Here is a 13,981-nt window from a genome sequence, read left to right on the forward strand (position 1 = left end):
TTCCCCACTGAGTGCTAATAAGTGCGTGCTGTTGAAGAGGTTTACGTTTAACATCTGTCACTTGTATCCAGAAGTAGCACCTACAGGGAACTGTCAAATAGATTGTTATTCTCCTCTGTAGCACCAGCAAATCTGTCTCACATCATTTACATACAGATAGTTATAAGCATTCATCATTTCATTATGCTGACTGCCTCACTGTTCTAATGTATAATGTCTCTTTAATGAGCCTCAAAAAATACAATATTCCTTGATTTATGACTGCTTAACTGAAAAATTATACAGATTGACAAAATTCATCATAAAGCATTTTTTCTTCCCGCTACCTTGCACTTTAAGTTTAACAATGACTCTTCAGTTAATCTCACGATTTGTTTCTCTGACAAAAGATCAAATTTTAACACCAGACTTCACAGTCATCGCTGTTTTAATATGTATACTTTCAGTACAACGAGAGAACAGCATAGAATTTGACAAATTAAAATTGATCACTTTTTGACAAAGAAATAAATGCAATTTGTTTCATTATATGTCAGTTAGTGTAAGTTTCCTAACTTATGTGTAATATCACTGTACCAGTCATGCACAAATGACTCAAATGAGCCAGTTTACATGTTCATGTAAATTGAACTATGCTTTATTGTGTGAACTTCAATTATTTCATATACACAAATGGATACTGCTAAAAATATATTTGCCATTAAAAACTATTGCATGCTAAAGTATTACAAACATATCTAAGACAGATATGTTTGTAAAAACAGATAAAACAGAAAGTTGGGTATGAAAGAGGTAAACACTTTGTTCACTTGACTGCACTCAGCTATTATATGAAGTTCAGTTCCTCCCACTACATCTCCACATATTTATAAAAAATATCAGCATTCAGCCAGGTCATCAGTTTTTGACTATCTAAGCTGAAAGAGTATGCAAACAGTGTTTATCCAAACACTCACACTAGCCACTAGAAGCAGCAATTTTTGCAAAGCGCAATACTTTCCTTCCAATAAATATACAGCTGGTTTTCAAATGCTTTTAGTATGTAAGAAAGTGTTAAGATATCAAAAGCTTCTCCCATAATAGAGACAAATGAAATGTTTTACTCCCCTGTGCATTCTCCACTGTCTAATATAGTTTGAACTTACACTGCAGACATTACATGTAGCCATACAAGATCGTCACTTTCCTTCATCCAACCATTCATTTTCATAAAAGCTGTAGAAACGTACTATAGAGAACTTCCTTTTTATTTCAAAATCTCCCTCCTACCACAGAGTTCAAATAAACAATTGCAAATAGAAACAAATTAACACTGATATATATGCTTATAGTGTCTGATCTCATATATAAGCATTGCTTTCTAGTTTCAAACTGTGAAGCCAAGATGAAAAGTCTATCCATTATATTTGGTAAAAATGAATAGAGTGTTAAACGACAGATGGCAAACAGAAATCCCTAGATTCCTTTGAAAAGTCAACTTTAAGCAAAAAAAAAAAAAAAAAAAAAAAAAAAAAAGACTAAAGACATACTTAAAAGCTTTTTCAATAGATGCAGACATACTATATATCAGAAAATAAGGTGCAAAAATAACACATCTATTTGACTCTAAATTTCAAATGCTCAATACAGTAAGAATTCTTCTTTCTTTTCAACCCGTATTTTGTAGTGAATATTCCAGTTAACATCAATGGCCATTTTTAATGATTTCAAGAAGTCAGACTTCTAAAGAACATAGGTATATTGTCCCCTAATCAATTTGTACCTCTACACAGTTCAACCACACAAAAATGTCATTCTAACAGATAAACCAGTAAAAATGTTTTTTAGTCAATAAATCATAAAACTTCCATGATGTTTTCTTATACATGAAATTTATAACTCTGAAACCAGAAAACTAGGTACGTCAACTCAAATACCTCTTACAAATAACTGAAAGCACAAAATTATATGCCTGGATGCTTTGTGAATTCAAAGTATTTAAAAATATCCATTTATTTCATAATAATAATGACGTTTATATCTCAGCTTTTGCTAGTGTGATAAAGTTCAATTTTAAAAATACTTAATAGTCACTTTACCAGTCACAACCAATTCTCTGACTGTCCTTCTGACCATCACTGAATTATCTTTCCTTCTATACCCCTTGATATAACTGTCAGGAATCTAACTAAGAGTAATGGTTGATAATAAGGGGTTTCCTACATCTGTTAGTGTTGATGTTGTTAAGATGTGCTATCTTATAGTAAGAGTATAGAACATGAAAGAGATTACAGCTGGTTGTTATTCTGGCAAAATGGAGAGTATTATAAAGACAAAGTAAATATTGTTCACCATATAGCCCCTCAATGTCATAATTCTACTTTTTCCTTTTGTTGCCTTGTGATTTCATTGATACAGCTCCCATATATAGTGTACAGAGTTACCATTTCTGAAAACTGACTAATAGTATTTGACTCTCAATTTTTACTTTCTCCATCTTTTAAAGAAAAGGCAGTGGGAAAAGAGCTGTCAGAAGATGTCTGATTTTATCCTTCTATTTTTTTTTCAGTATTTTGTGCACACTTAAATATATGGCAGTGTTTCTTACGTCGATTTTATGAATTGATTTTATGAATATGATTTAATGAATTAGCCATTTTCTTCACTGAGTGCTGAATAACACACTGATAGTCTACTTACACACTGATATAATATACTTACAGAAAGGTGTTGGTATAAGCGGATTTAAGACTTCATTTGGTGTAGTCTGCACACAGGAAGAAAATCCAGAGTGTATTCTGATTCTATGATGAATGTTCTGCTTTCCTGGAGATAAACCTAGGAAATAACCAGTACAAAATAAGTACAATCATATGATGAAAACACTATAATCCAAATCATTAGAAACAGTAAAATTAAAAAAGAACAAAGAAACAAAAAAAGTATGCATTGAGTGATAATGTATTACAAAGATCACGCCATTATTTATCCACATTCAATTATTATTACAGAAGACAAAAGTTTAAACTTTGTCCTCATATGGCACTCAAATGACCCCAGAGTCCTTCAATCTTACAGCTGGCAAGTAGAGCATTTTGGGTTTATTACCTCTAAATAGCCATCTGGTGGCCTAAGAAGAGAAACATAATGACCACAGAGTGAAATGACACAGCCTTCCAAAAGAGTGCAACCAGATTTTCATTCAACATGAAGAAAAACTGTAATATATACAACATGTAAAATTAACAGTCATCTTTATTTTAACAGCAGAGCTCATTCATAATTCCTATGTGTTCTATCAGTAGAAACAGAAGAAGCACCTTCTATTCCTTCTTCTGGTTACTATTCACATTGTTGGCAGAATTCTACAGAAAATGACTTAAGAAGTAACAGGAGTAAGGCATAAAGAGGGCATGTTTACAACTCCTAGCTTTTCTTACAGGAAGCAGGGTTCAGCAGGAGCTTGCTTCAGACCTAAACCATTATGACAAATGCCTGTTCAACCTCTCCTTCAAAACATGTAGTCAAAGCTTGAGGTTTCAAAGCTGAAATAAATTTCAGATGAACAACTCAGTCCTGGAGTTAATCATTCTTACTTTTCTTTTTCTCATCTCTTGCATTCAAGCTTTACTGCAAATTAAACCCACTACTTCTTGTCATATCTAAATCAGAGTTAACCATTTATGCTGATCTCCTTGGTAACAATATCATAATTCTGATTTTACAGGCTAAACAAACCTGGTTACATGTCTTCTATGTCTTTAATAATTTTATGAATTATCAAAATGTATGTATATTATTTTTTTTTTTTGCTGTTTTGTTTGTTAAAAACAAAACAAAACAAAACAAAACAAAATAATAATAAAAAAGGAAGATCTATAAGCTAGGTATCTGGATGCTTATATAAGGTTCCTAAGAATATGTGGATATAGGTTCAGCAGTTTCAGACAGTACCCTTTGTGCATCTGCTACAGATTATCAACCTTGTAAGTAGTTAGGTAGAAATTAATATGCTATGCCTCAATTCATGAAGGGTGATAGAGGCGTGAAATGTTTTCAAATTTGCCAAAGGATGTCTGCCAGGCACTTTAACACCTCTTGAGTTCTACTGCAGCTGATATGAAAGAAGGGCAAACATTTATGTAAGATAGCAAGAAGTCTGGAACTGGCTTCACATGTAACAGTACGGCATGGCAAATATACTGTCCCCATATTCTTTCCTGAAGTGTTAAAGGTGATTCCCCATCTTATATTTTTGCGGCTGAATACTCCTTCTTACTGTTTGTGCTCATTCATATCTTTACTATATGCCTAATATTTTCCACTGTATCTAGAATTTACTATAACCATTTTCAGCTTGAATAATGTCTTCTGTTTGCAGCAAGAGTAGTGTCTATTCTGTTGTATAAGCTATTGATTAGATTATTGTACAGGCCTAAACCTAGTATAGATTATTATGGAATTCCACTTTATTTTTTGCCCAGTGTCACGGTTCGGCCTGATGTCATGACAAGAAATGGAAATGAAGTCTTCTGGGAGCTGTAATTCAGTCTTCTCTTTTGAGACCAGGAAACAGGAAATACTGACAGTCCATGGAACTACAGCATTAATTCTTTAACTCCCAGTGCACTGCATTATGTTATGATGTGTAATACCAATGAAAAAAAATTAAACCCTGACACACGTCTAATGGAATAGAGTGAAAATAGTGACCATGACGGGCACAAACTGGAAAAATGGGACATTCCATTTGAACATGAGAAAAATACTTTTTTACTGTGAGGGTGACAGAGCACTGGAACAAGCTGCCTAGAGAGACTGTGGAATCTCCTCTGGAGATATGCAAAACCCATCTGGACACTTTCCTGTGTAACCTACTCTAGAGAAACCTATTTCAGCAAGGGTTTGGACTTGACAGCTTCCAGAGGTCCCTTCCAACTGCTGTGATCCTGTGGTTCTATGATTCTATCAGTGAATAATGAGAATGTATTTTCTCTCAGGACTTGTATGCTAAATTTAAACCAGTCTTATTTAGACCACAGTTTCCTAACCTGCCTAAAAGAAATTCCCCGAGATTATAAAAACTGAATTCTACTAAATTCAAGTTATATCATCCCTATTCTATATCTTCAGGCTTGCTGCAATATTTTTGAGAGAGATAGAGTGAATTTTATTTGTTCCTTTAAAACCTAAGTTTGTTGTTCATTCTCATCATCTCTTATAGGGACTTAGAATGAACAGCCTGATAGTTTAAGGTCCCTCCTGGAAATTCAGTAAAGAGAAATATGTACAGTTCTTTGAATATTTCTCCACAGCACTCTGTCAATCCCTTTCTAAGCTTTTGAAATTTCACCATCCTTAAGTTCTCATAGTTGTTACTATACATCTTGTAAAGATTTATGTTGTGTTGGTTTTTTGTTGTTGTTGTTTTTTTCCATGAGTAGATATCTTCTGGCTTCATAATTCATAGAGACAATCGTCTCTGCACAAAATCAAAATCTGAACAATGACAATTCTTTGTTTCTAGTTGATGTATCCTTGCAGTTAGAGTGTCCTTGCTGTTTACTGATTTTTCTAAAATATATATATTTATATGTGTGTGTGATTTTCTGAATAATTAGTCTTGATAGCTAAAGTTATTGAGTAAAGTTCTTATGTATTGATCACCCTAGATTCCAGAATCAGGATCTAAATTTTCTACTGCTATACAAAAAAAAGACTAACAGAACATGGAATAGGTTAATAACTGTTATGTTTTATTTTTGAGATCTGACAAAACTGCACATGGATTTGACCCATCATTCCCTCTGACCTTTTAGTTAAAATTTCTGTGAGTAAAAATATCCTAAGTTCTTTAGCTTGCAGTAATTTTCATGCACAGAGTGTGTTGTCTTATTTTTTCAGTATGCCTAAAAAAGAAAATGCTGTCTGCTGGTTTTTCGTTGTTGTTCATTTGTTGTTTTAAACACAGATTATTTTCAAAGTAGATGCTCCTGTTTTGGGAAATCTGCCAACAGTTACTGGGCTAAGATCTTTCAACAGAGAGGTAAGGTGAATTCATTCATCCCATTGCTGGAAATCTTTTGTTTGAAGGTAAGAACACAGTAAGTAAAACCAGATGAATCTAAGACCACACCATCCAAGTGTCATTTGCCAAGGTTCAGCTGTGCCAATTCACTGGGGAGATAATTGAAACAGGTTCCATTTAACAAGTGTATGTGCACATATGTGACAAGAAGACTGTGTTAACGCGTAGATTTTTTTTTTCTTAAGACTTTCATTGCCATCTCTACTTTGTTATATCCCATTCATAGCATATATAATATAAATGATCCTAAGAAAAGTAGTTTAGCCCTGTAATTCTACTACTTTTATAATAATAGCATACAAGATAAGGTATATCTATCAAAATTCTGTCAGAAAATTATCTATTCATTCTGGTCTCCCTTTTTGCTTTATTTTTCTTATCTTCCAGCAGCATATACTTCTACCCAATATCCTTCTCAAAGTTCACAATTTAATAAATAAATAATGAAGAACTTGAGGGGAAAAAAAAATTCTTCTCTTCCTAAACTCAAGCTTTTTAAAACTCTTTTACTTCCCTTTCCACATAAAAATGTTAAGCTACTTTTTTACCTGCCAATTATTTACAATTCCCTAAACCATCTCAGTGAGAAGCTGAAGGCTCACCTTGCACTTCTACCATGTATGCAGAATATATTTTTTTTCCTCAGCCTGGCTCCTCTTCCCGCAGGCCCCACATGGGCTCTTACAAACCTCTCCTACCAATGCCCCTGGTCTTCCTGCACGCCCCTTGGGACTAGGACACATTGCACAGCCAAGCAAGGATGGGGATACTGTTGTTACAGGTCCCAGTGGTGATAGATACACAAAAAAGCTGAGGTACTCCATGTATTTTTTCCCGTTTTCACTGACAGCGCCTGACAAACTGCCATGCTCTCTGTGATGAGGTGTCTGGCATAGTCGAGATGTGGTGTATCCTCATTTAAATACGTCCTTTGGCATACCCTCCCATAGTCTCCTTATCACCTAACTAGTGAGAAATAAGCTAGACAAGTAGATGAAGAGATGGACAGAAAATTAGCCAGACAGTCAAGATCAAAGACTAGTGACCAGTGATGCAAATTCTGGCTGGCAGCCAGTACTTTAAAGTCTTCATTAACTATCTGGATGATAGAGAGCGCTCAGCAGGTTTTCACATGGCACCACATTGGTGGAGTGGTCAGCACAATGGATGGCAGGACTGCTATTCAGAGGAACCTGAATAAACCAGAGAATAAACCACTGACTTCTTGGAGTGTAACAAGAGCAAGCACAAGGATGTGCATCTGTGATGAAAGCACACCACACAATGAGGGGAGAAGCTGGGGTCCAAGTGTCAGGAAAGCAGCTCTGCAGAAAAGGCTGTAGGACTCCCAGTGAACAAGTTGAACACAAGCCAGTAGCCATAACAGTGTACTGCAGGCCAACAGCATCCTGGTATGCATTACTAAGATCAAAATCATCCTATCCATCCATTTGTTACCTGCAAGATAGCTTAGAGTCATAAAATATCTCAAGTTGCATATGATCCACAAGGAGCACCAAGTCCAATGCCTGGCTCCAAATAGGACTACCCAAAATTCTAACCGTGCGCCTGAGAGAGTTGTCCAAATGCTCCCTGAGCAGATTACTAGAGTATTATGACCAATTCTGGAACTCCTAGCACATGAAAGGTACTGACATACTAAGGGTTTCTGCAAGATTACCAACAAGATGATCAGGGGACTGGAAAGTGTGAAGTATCAGGAGAGGCTGAGAGAACAAGGCCTGTAGAGCTTGCAGGAAAGGAAGCTGATTTCTGTGTATAACTGCTGGGCCAGAAGACACTGAGAAGATGGTGCCAGAGTCATATTGTGATGCACAGTGAAATCCAACAGTCACAAATTCCAGTTAGGTAATGGGGCCTGGGGTAGGAGAGGTATGAATACAATGACTATGGTTGAATACTGGAATAGGTTGCCCTGAGATGTTGTGAAATCTCTATTTTGCAGATGTTTAAGAGTCAATGGAACACATACCTGAGCATCCTCATATCATGTCTGTTTCGAACAAGATGTTGGACTAGATGGTCTCTGGATGTCCTTTTCTGTGTAAATTATAGTTCTGCTATGAAACTTACAAATCTTGTGTCTATTTAAAGGACTTTTGAAAATGGGAAATAAAAAGGAAATGGCATAACACTATGTTATTTGCATATGGGTACTCATCGTATATTTCAATATATGTAAAACTAAATTCCTTTTCAAATATATACTATCTGTAGAAGGAACATGCAGGTAATCAATGAATGATTGGAGTTTTGGGAAAAAAACAAATGCAAAGTATAAGAAACTTTGAGTCATTTTGAAGTTTGAGTATGGTTGCTATAGACTGCCTAGCATAATATAAAAATTGTTTAAATTTCTTAGAAATACTGACTTTAAGAGTCTCTCACAATTGTTTCAATTATTTTCCATGTAGATAATTAAGATGAATATGAGATGCATTTGATTTGTATATATCATCTACATGTAACACATTTCTAGTTTCAAATAATGAGATTATCATATTTATTGTTTTTATCAGATTTTTTTTTTTTTTTACATTCTACATATCTACAAGTATAGAAACAGTTCTCTTATACGGCACATGTTGTAGAAAATATGGCCTCTGTAGAAAAATGATGTCCACTTACTATATTAAAAATACGAATCTCATTCCCAGTAAAATCTCTGAGAAAGTGACTGTGAAAAAGCATGAAACTACAAAATATGGTCCTCTTAACATGAAAAGTAGCGTGTATGCTTGATGTTTGAAAACATCTATTTTCTTTACAAAGAGTATAACAATAAATCTTTATCAGTGCATAACCAGAAGTCACCTTTTCTGAAAATATGGCTTTGATAGCAAGGTTTAAAAATTTGACTCTCAAATAGCTAGAAGAAAGAAAGAAAGTCAACCAGATGCCATGCTTAAGTTATTTCTATACACTGCCTGTGGAAGCCCATGTATATCATACTGAGATACTAAGACAATATCAAGTTCATAATACAATCCATACTGCCTAAGAAGAGAGTTAGATCAACAGCAATTTAACCAGTATCTGAGGGCTGTTCTGAAAGTAATGCCTCCTGTTTTATGATATTAGCCCATGAAGTCAGAGGCAGATATTGGTGGAATGGTAGACAAGGTTGAACCTTCCCACCAGCGTTTCATTACATTTTGTTACCGTGTGACTGATGGCAGCAGGTGGGCAGTCTGAGACAATGGCATCTGACATGGAAATGCAAAAGAAACAAAGTTGTGGAATTGAATTCCTCTACGTAGTAAAAATAGCACCCCCTGACATTCATTGTCTCTTGCCTAATGTTTATGGAGACCAAACAGTGGATTTTTAGCACAGAGAGGTGGTGGGTGGCATGTTTCAGCAGGGTGACAGCAACATGAAAGACAAGCCATGTTCCAGGTGGCCATGCACAGCTGTCACACTACAAAATGAAGAGAGTCTTCATTAACTCATCCAACCAAACTGACTAATGGTGGTGACTAAGTTGAAAAATAGTGTTTTGTAGCTGAGAATTTGCTCTAAATATATTGTCATTGTGCTTTTTGTATCTGTTGTATTTTCCATGGAAATAAACAGGAGGCATTACTATTGGAGCAACCTCTGTATAAGCATAATATGAGCAAAATCATAACAAAAAAAGTTGCTGCCCAGCAACTGAAGAAGTTTGAACAGTGTTTACCTGAGCTCACATACAGCTTACCAAAGCTAAAAATATTCTTCTAATACTTTTTTTAATACTTTTTTTTGTTGTTGTTAATGAAAAACAAATAAAGAATGTTTCTAGCCACTGCTTTCTCTTGTGGACTCCAGCTTTCTTAGTTGTTACTGGCTGAACCCAAAGTAGTACTCTGCAGAGTACTACGCATATGGTATTTTGTCTTTTAGCTATTGAATTTTTAAGATTTATTTGAACAAAATTCTTTTTTTTATTATTATTTTTGAAAAAGGAAGTTCTTGGTTACTGGTAGTTGCAAAGAATGATAAAATCAGAAAACAGCAACTTAAAACATCTTTGAATCTTCTAACACCTTTAAACTGTGAAGTAAGTCTTTGTTTTGATCTTACCTTAAAATTTGGTCTGATTTTGCCATGGCCAGTCTTTAGAGTTCGAGGAACTTCAATAATAGCTTAGGTTCAAATGTGTACATAAACTGTTTAAATGCGTAACTTTAATGTTTTAATATTCATTTCTATCTTCAATGTAATTTTTATAACATAACTGAACTATGCAACTACTTTAACACAGTAATACTGTGTTTTACTAACACTTCATTTCCTCTAAAGACTTTTGGATGAATTAATAATATCCAAGATACTAAAGGTAAACATTCTGATATCTCTAGAGGTACAGTAATTCCACCTTTATTACTCAAAACCTGTACGTATGGGGAACAGCAGTACATCATGATTTAGTCCACTCAGACTGACGGGCCAGTATTTGTACCCTGACAGGATGTCACTGCAGCAGGTATGCTGACTATTTAATGTATCTAGACAGTCTCTTATGGCCTTCACTAACTCATAAAATTAAATTTCATTGTCCTCTTGCAAGAATACTGAAGACAAAATTGAATCTTATTATTACAAGAGAGAAAATGCCTAATGGCAGCTTCTTTAGTAAAACATTTTTCTTCAGAGATGTAATTTATAGTTTTGTCTTGCATGAACTATATTCAGTGCTTCAAAGCACATAGAAACCTTTCACTATTTCAGCAGTCCTCTTTTCATGTACTGTATAAGCCTTCAAAAGTGGCATATCGTCAAACCATCAAGAATCTACCTGATGCGTGTCAAAGCCTTGCTATTCATAAGTAGTGAACCTAGACACCTGAGCAGTAAAAAACATAGCAAAATTTTACATTACTATAATGTACCCATGTATGACTATCTCAGCAAAGTAGTAATAGCTCTTGGCAAACAGCATTCATCTGGGCTGAAAAGCTGTCAGCGGCAATATGGTGGATGTCAATTAGAATAAAGTATGAGATGCAAACACATTTGCCAATTACATGCATTAGACCTCATAATGACTGATGTCACAAATGTAGTTTGGTGATAAATTATCTTAAGGACAGTAATTACATTTTTCTATCAGTTGAATGTACCCATTTTGAAGTTACAAAATGAGACCTAAAGGAAAAATCTCCCTTTAAGCAATTGAAACAACAGGAATGTCAGAAGGTAGGATTACTTGGTTAGTGGTGGGGTTTTTTTTCCCACCTATACCCAGCTTGGACTTCTACGAAACATAAAAATTATTCAACCCTTTTTATATTATACTATTTCAGGTGCTGGACCACATCCAAAGAAGTTCAGTGAATATGTGAAGGGTCTGAAGCACAAATCTTATGAAGAGCAACCAAGGGAACCAGGACTGTTCAGTCTGGAGGAGGCTCCGGAAAGATGTCATTGCTCTCTACAACTATCTGAAAGGAGGTTACAGCTAGGAGGGTGTCGGTCTCTAATCCGGTGTTTGCTTTATAAAGTTGTCACATGCACTTGGATTCCTTACAAATATACTCATTAAGGTTGGAAAAGACCTCTAAGATCTATCATTAGACTATCATCTAGTCTAATGGTCAACTCATCACCACCATGCCCAGTAAACCATGTCCCTAAGTGCCACATCTCCACATTGCTTGAACATCTCCAGGCATGTTGACTCCACCATCTCCCTTCCCTGAGCAACCTTTCCAAATATCCAATCTGAACCTTCCCTGGTGAAACTTGAGGCCATTGCCTCTTATCCTATCGCTATTTTTAGATCAAGAGTGAATATATTTTCCTGAATGTTCAAGATCACTGTCAATGCTAGCTGACACTTCACTAAGCTTTAATAAAAAGACGTGAGACTTTATGGACCAGTACACTGAAACAAAGTACTATGGTTCAATACCCCTCCAAATGTTGGAAGGTGAAATCTAGGTACCTTTTGTATAAACTTGAAAGAGTATGTAGGTTTCTGGAGGAAAAGATAGAAGTATTTGAGCTAGCAGCCTTCCACTATTTGAATAATACATAAATTGATGAGTCATATAGCAATCTGAATATAAAATACTTTGTCACAAATCTTTTTAAAATGCAGCATTGATTCATGCAATTGCACTTTGTCATTCACAACATGAACTTCACATGAAATGTTTCCACTGACTTTTTTATTCTGTTCAAAGGATCAGTCAATAATAATCTAACAGATTTTCTTCTAATTGTTGGTGTACTTCTCCACTAATAACATTTTTTTTCTTTTTTAATTTATTGATATAAAAAAAAATTCAACTACAAAAGACAGTGTTTCAGTGAGGTGACTAACAGATACACAGCTCTTAGCCTCCTCAAACTCCCCTGCTTTAACTGAATCTAGAAAATAAAGCAAAGATATTGTATCTTATGTTCTGTTCCCCAGAAATAAACAACATTACTCCATATGGACATAACACAAAATTTTATCTATCTTAAAAATTATCAACATAGTTAATTTTTGGGTAACTAGATCAGTGTTTTGGTGGTTTTTTGATAGCTGTTCACACTAGATACCTGTCTTAATATTAATGCTCAATGTACACATGAAAGGCTTTGGTCTATTTCAATCATGTTTTGCCAAACTAAAATTTGTCACTGGGACAAGTAAGAAGGATAATACTGTATCAACGAAAATGGGAAGGAGATAGCTATTATTTTTCTCCAAAATCTAGAATTCACTTGCTAAAAAGAGTAGATTTTTTGTGCTCAGAGCTATGCTGAGAGGAAGAGGAGATAATAAAATGAAAATATAAAAAATCTTGATTAGTAAATATTATGGTGAGAAAAGCAAAAGATAAGTCAAGCTGATTAATCTGAATGGGTCTGCGTATGCATTGGAGCCAGTGCTTTGAAGATCCATATTATCTCCTGAAATGTAAGAAAATACTCTATCACATGTTCTCTTCTAGCTAATTTAGCTTTGAGGCTAATTTGCTTTATAGGGCAAAAATGATGCATTTGTGCAGTACCCTACCTTATCATAAGTTTTTGTATCACATAGGGCTTTACAAACTCATGGCCATTTGGCTCTTCTATCGTGTGCTTTAGTAAACTCTATAGACTCCAGACTTCTACGAGGGTGAAGAAATCCATTTCAGCCACTCTTAAAACTCCTCTATCATTCTTTTTCAAAATGCCATTACAATATAGTCTGCTGGTGGCTATAAAAATGAGAAATCTGTTATGTCTTGAAGCTATACTAAAATTCATTAGTGTTACCCAATAAAGAATGGAGTTAATCATTAGTTTCAGGTGTGATAGATTAGTGAAATGCTCAGTCATCACAAGAATCTTTGTTCTTTTTATAATCTATTCCTATCAAGCTTTTATACTAGCTACAAAGTTAGTTGTCTCAGTGACAGGAGGTAGAATTTTCTTTAAGAACATGGACTTTTGGCCATTCAAGTATGTTTGCCTGATTGGGATTTTGCAGGGAACACATGTACATAGGGCTATGTATAGCTGCAAAGAAAGTCTGAGTCAGCACAAACACTGAAAATAAAAAGATACTTCGGTAATTAGTGCTTTGACTCTGAGAAAATCCCTATCTTCACTCACAGTATTACATTCTTGCCTAAAATATTACCATTTATTGACGCATAAGATTACACTTTTTGACTTAGCATCTTGATTTTACATTAATATGAGTAGAAATACTTGTGCATAAACACTAGAAAGAAAATGGAAATCACAACAAACTAAATTTAACTGCAGTTAACAGGCTTTCAAAAGTATTTAAAAAAATACATCAAAATACTTACTAATTTTTTTTTCACTAGGTAAATGTATCCATGTTCAGTTAATTTTACACTAGGGGATCAACTGAATACTTCAAAAGAAACTATGTTTAAATTACTAACATTTTGAAGGCCA

At 34.8% G+C, this 13,981-nt stretch overlaps 1 protein-coding gene across 5 annotated transcripts in view; it reads right to left on the reverse strand.

Annotated features, from left to right (window-relative positions):
* TENM3 (teneurin transmembrane protein 3) overlaps nt 1-13,981 on the reverse strand; it is a 1,287,844-nt gene that overhangs the window by 1,231,738 nt on the left and 42,125 nt on the right. For all 5 annotated transcript variants that reach the window (XM_046940097.1, XM_046940098.1, XM_046940100.1 and 2 more), the window contains exon 2: nt 2,701-2,817. The gene's annotated coding sequence lies outside the window, so the exon portion shown is untranslated. The remainder of the gene's footprint in view (nt 1-2,700; nt 2,818-13,981) is intronic.

This window comes from Gallus gallus, chromosome 4, assembly GCF_016699485.2.
Source record: "Gallus gallus isolate bGalGal1 chromosome 4, bGalGal1.mat.broiler.GRCg7b, whole genome shotgun sequence".
NCBI classification, from domain to species: Eukaryota; Metazoa; Chordata; class Aves; order Galliformes; family Phasianidae; genus Gallus; species Gallus gallus.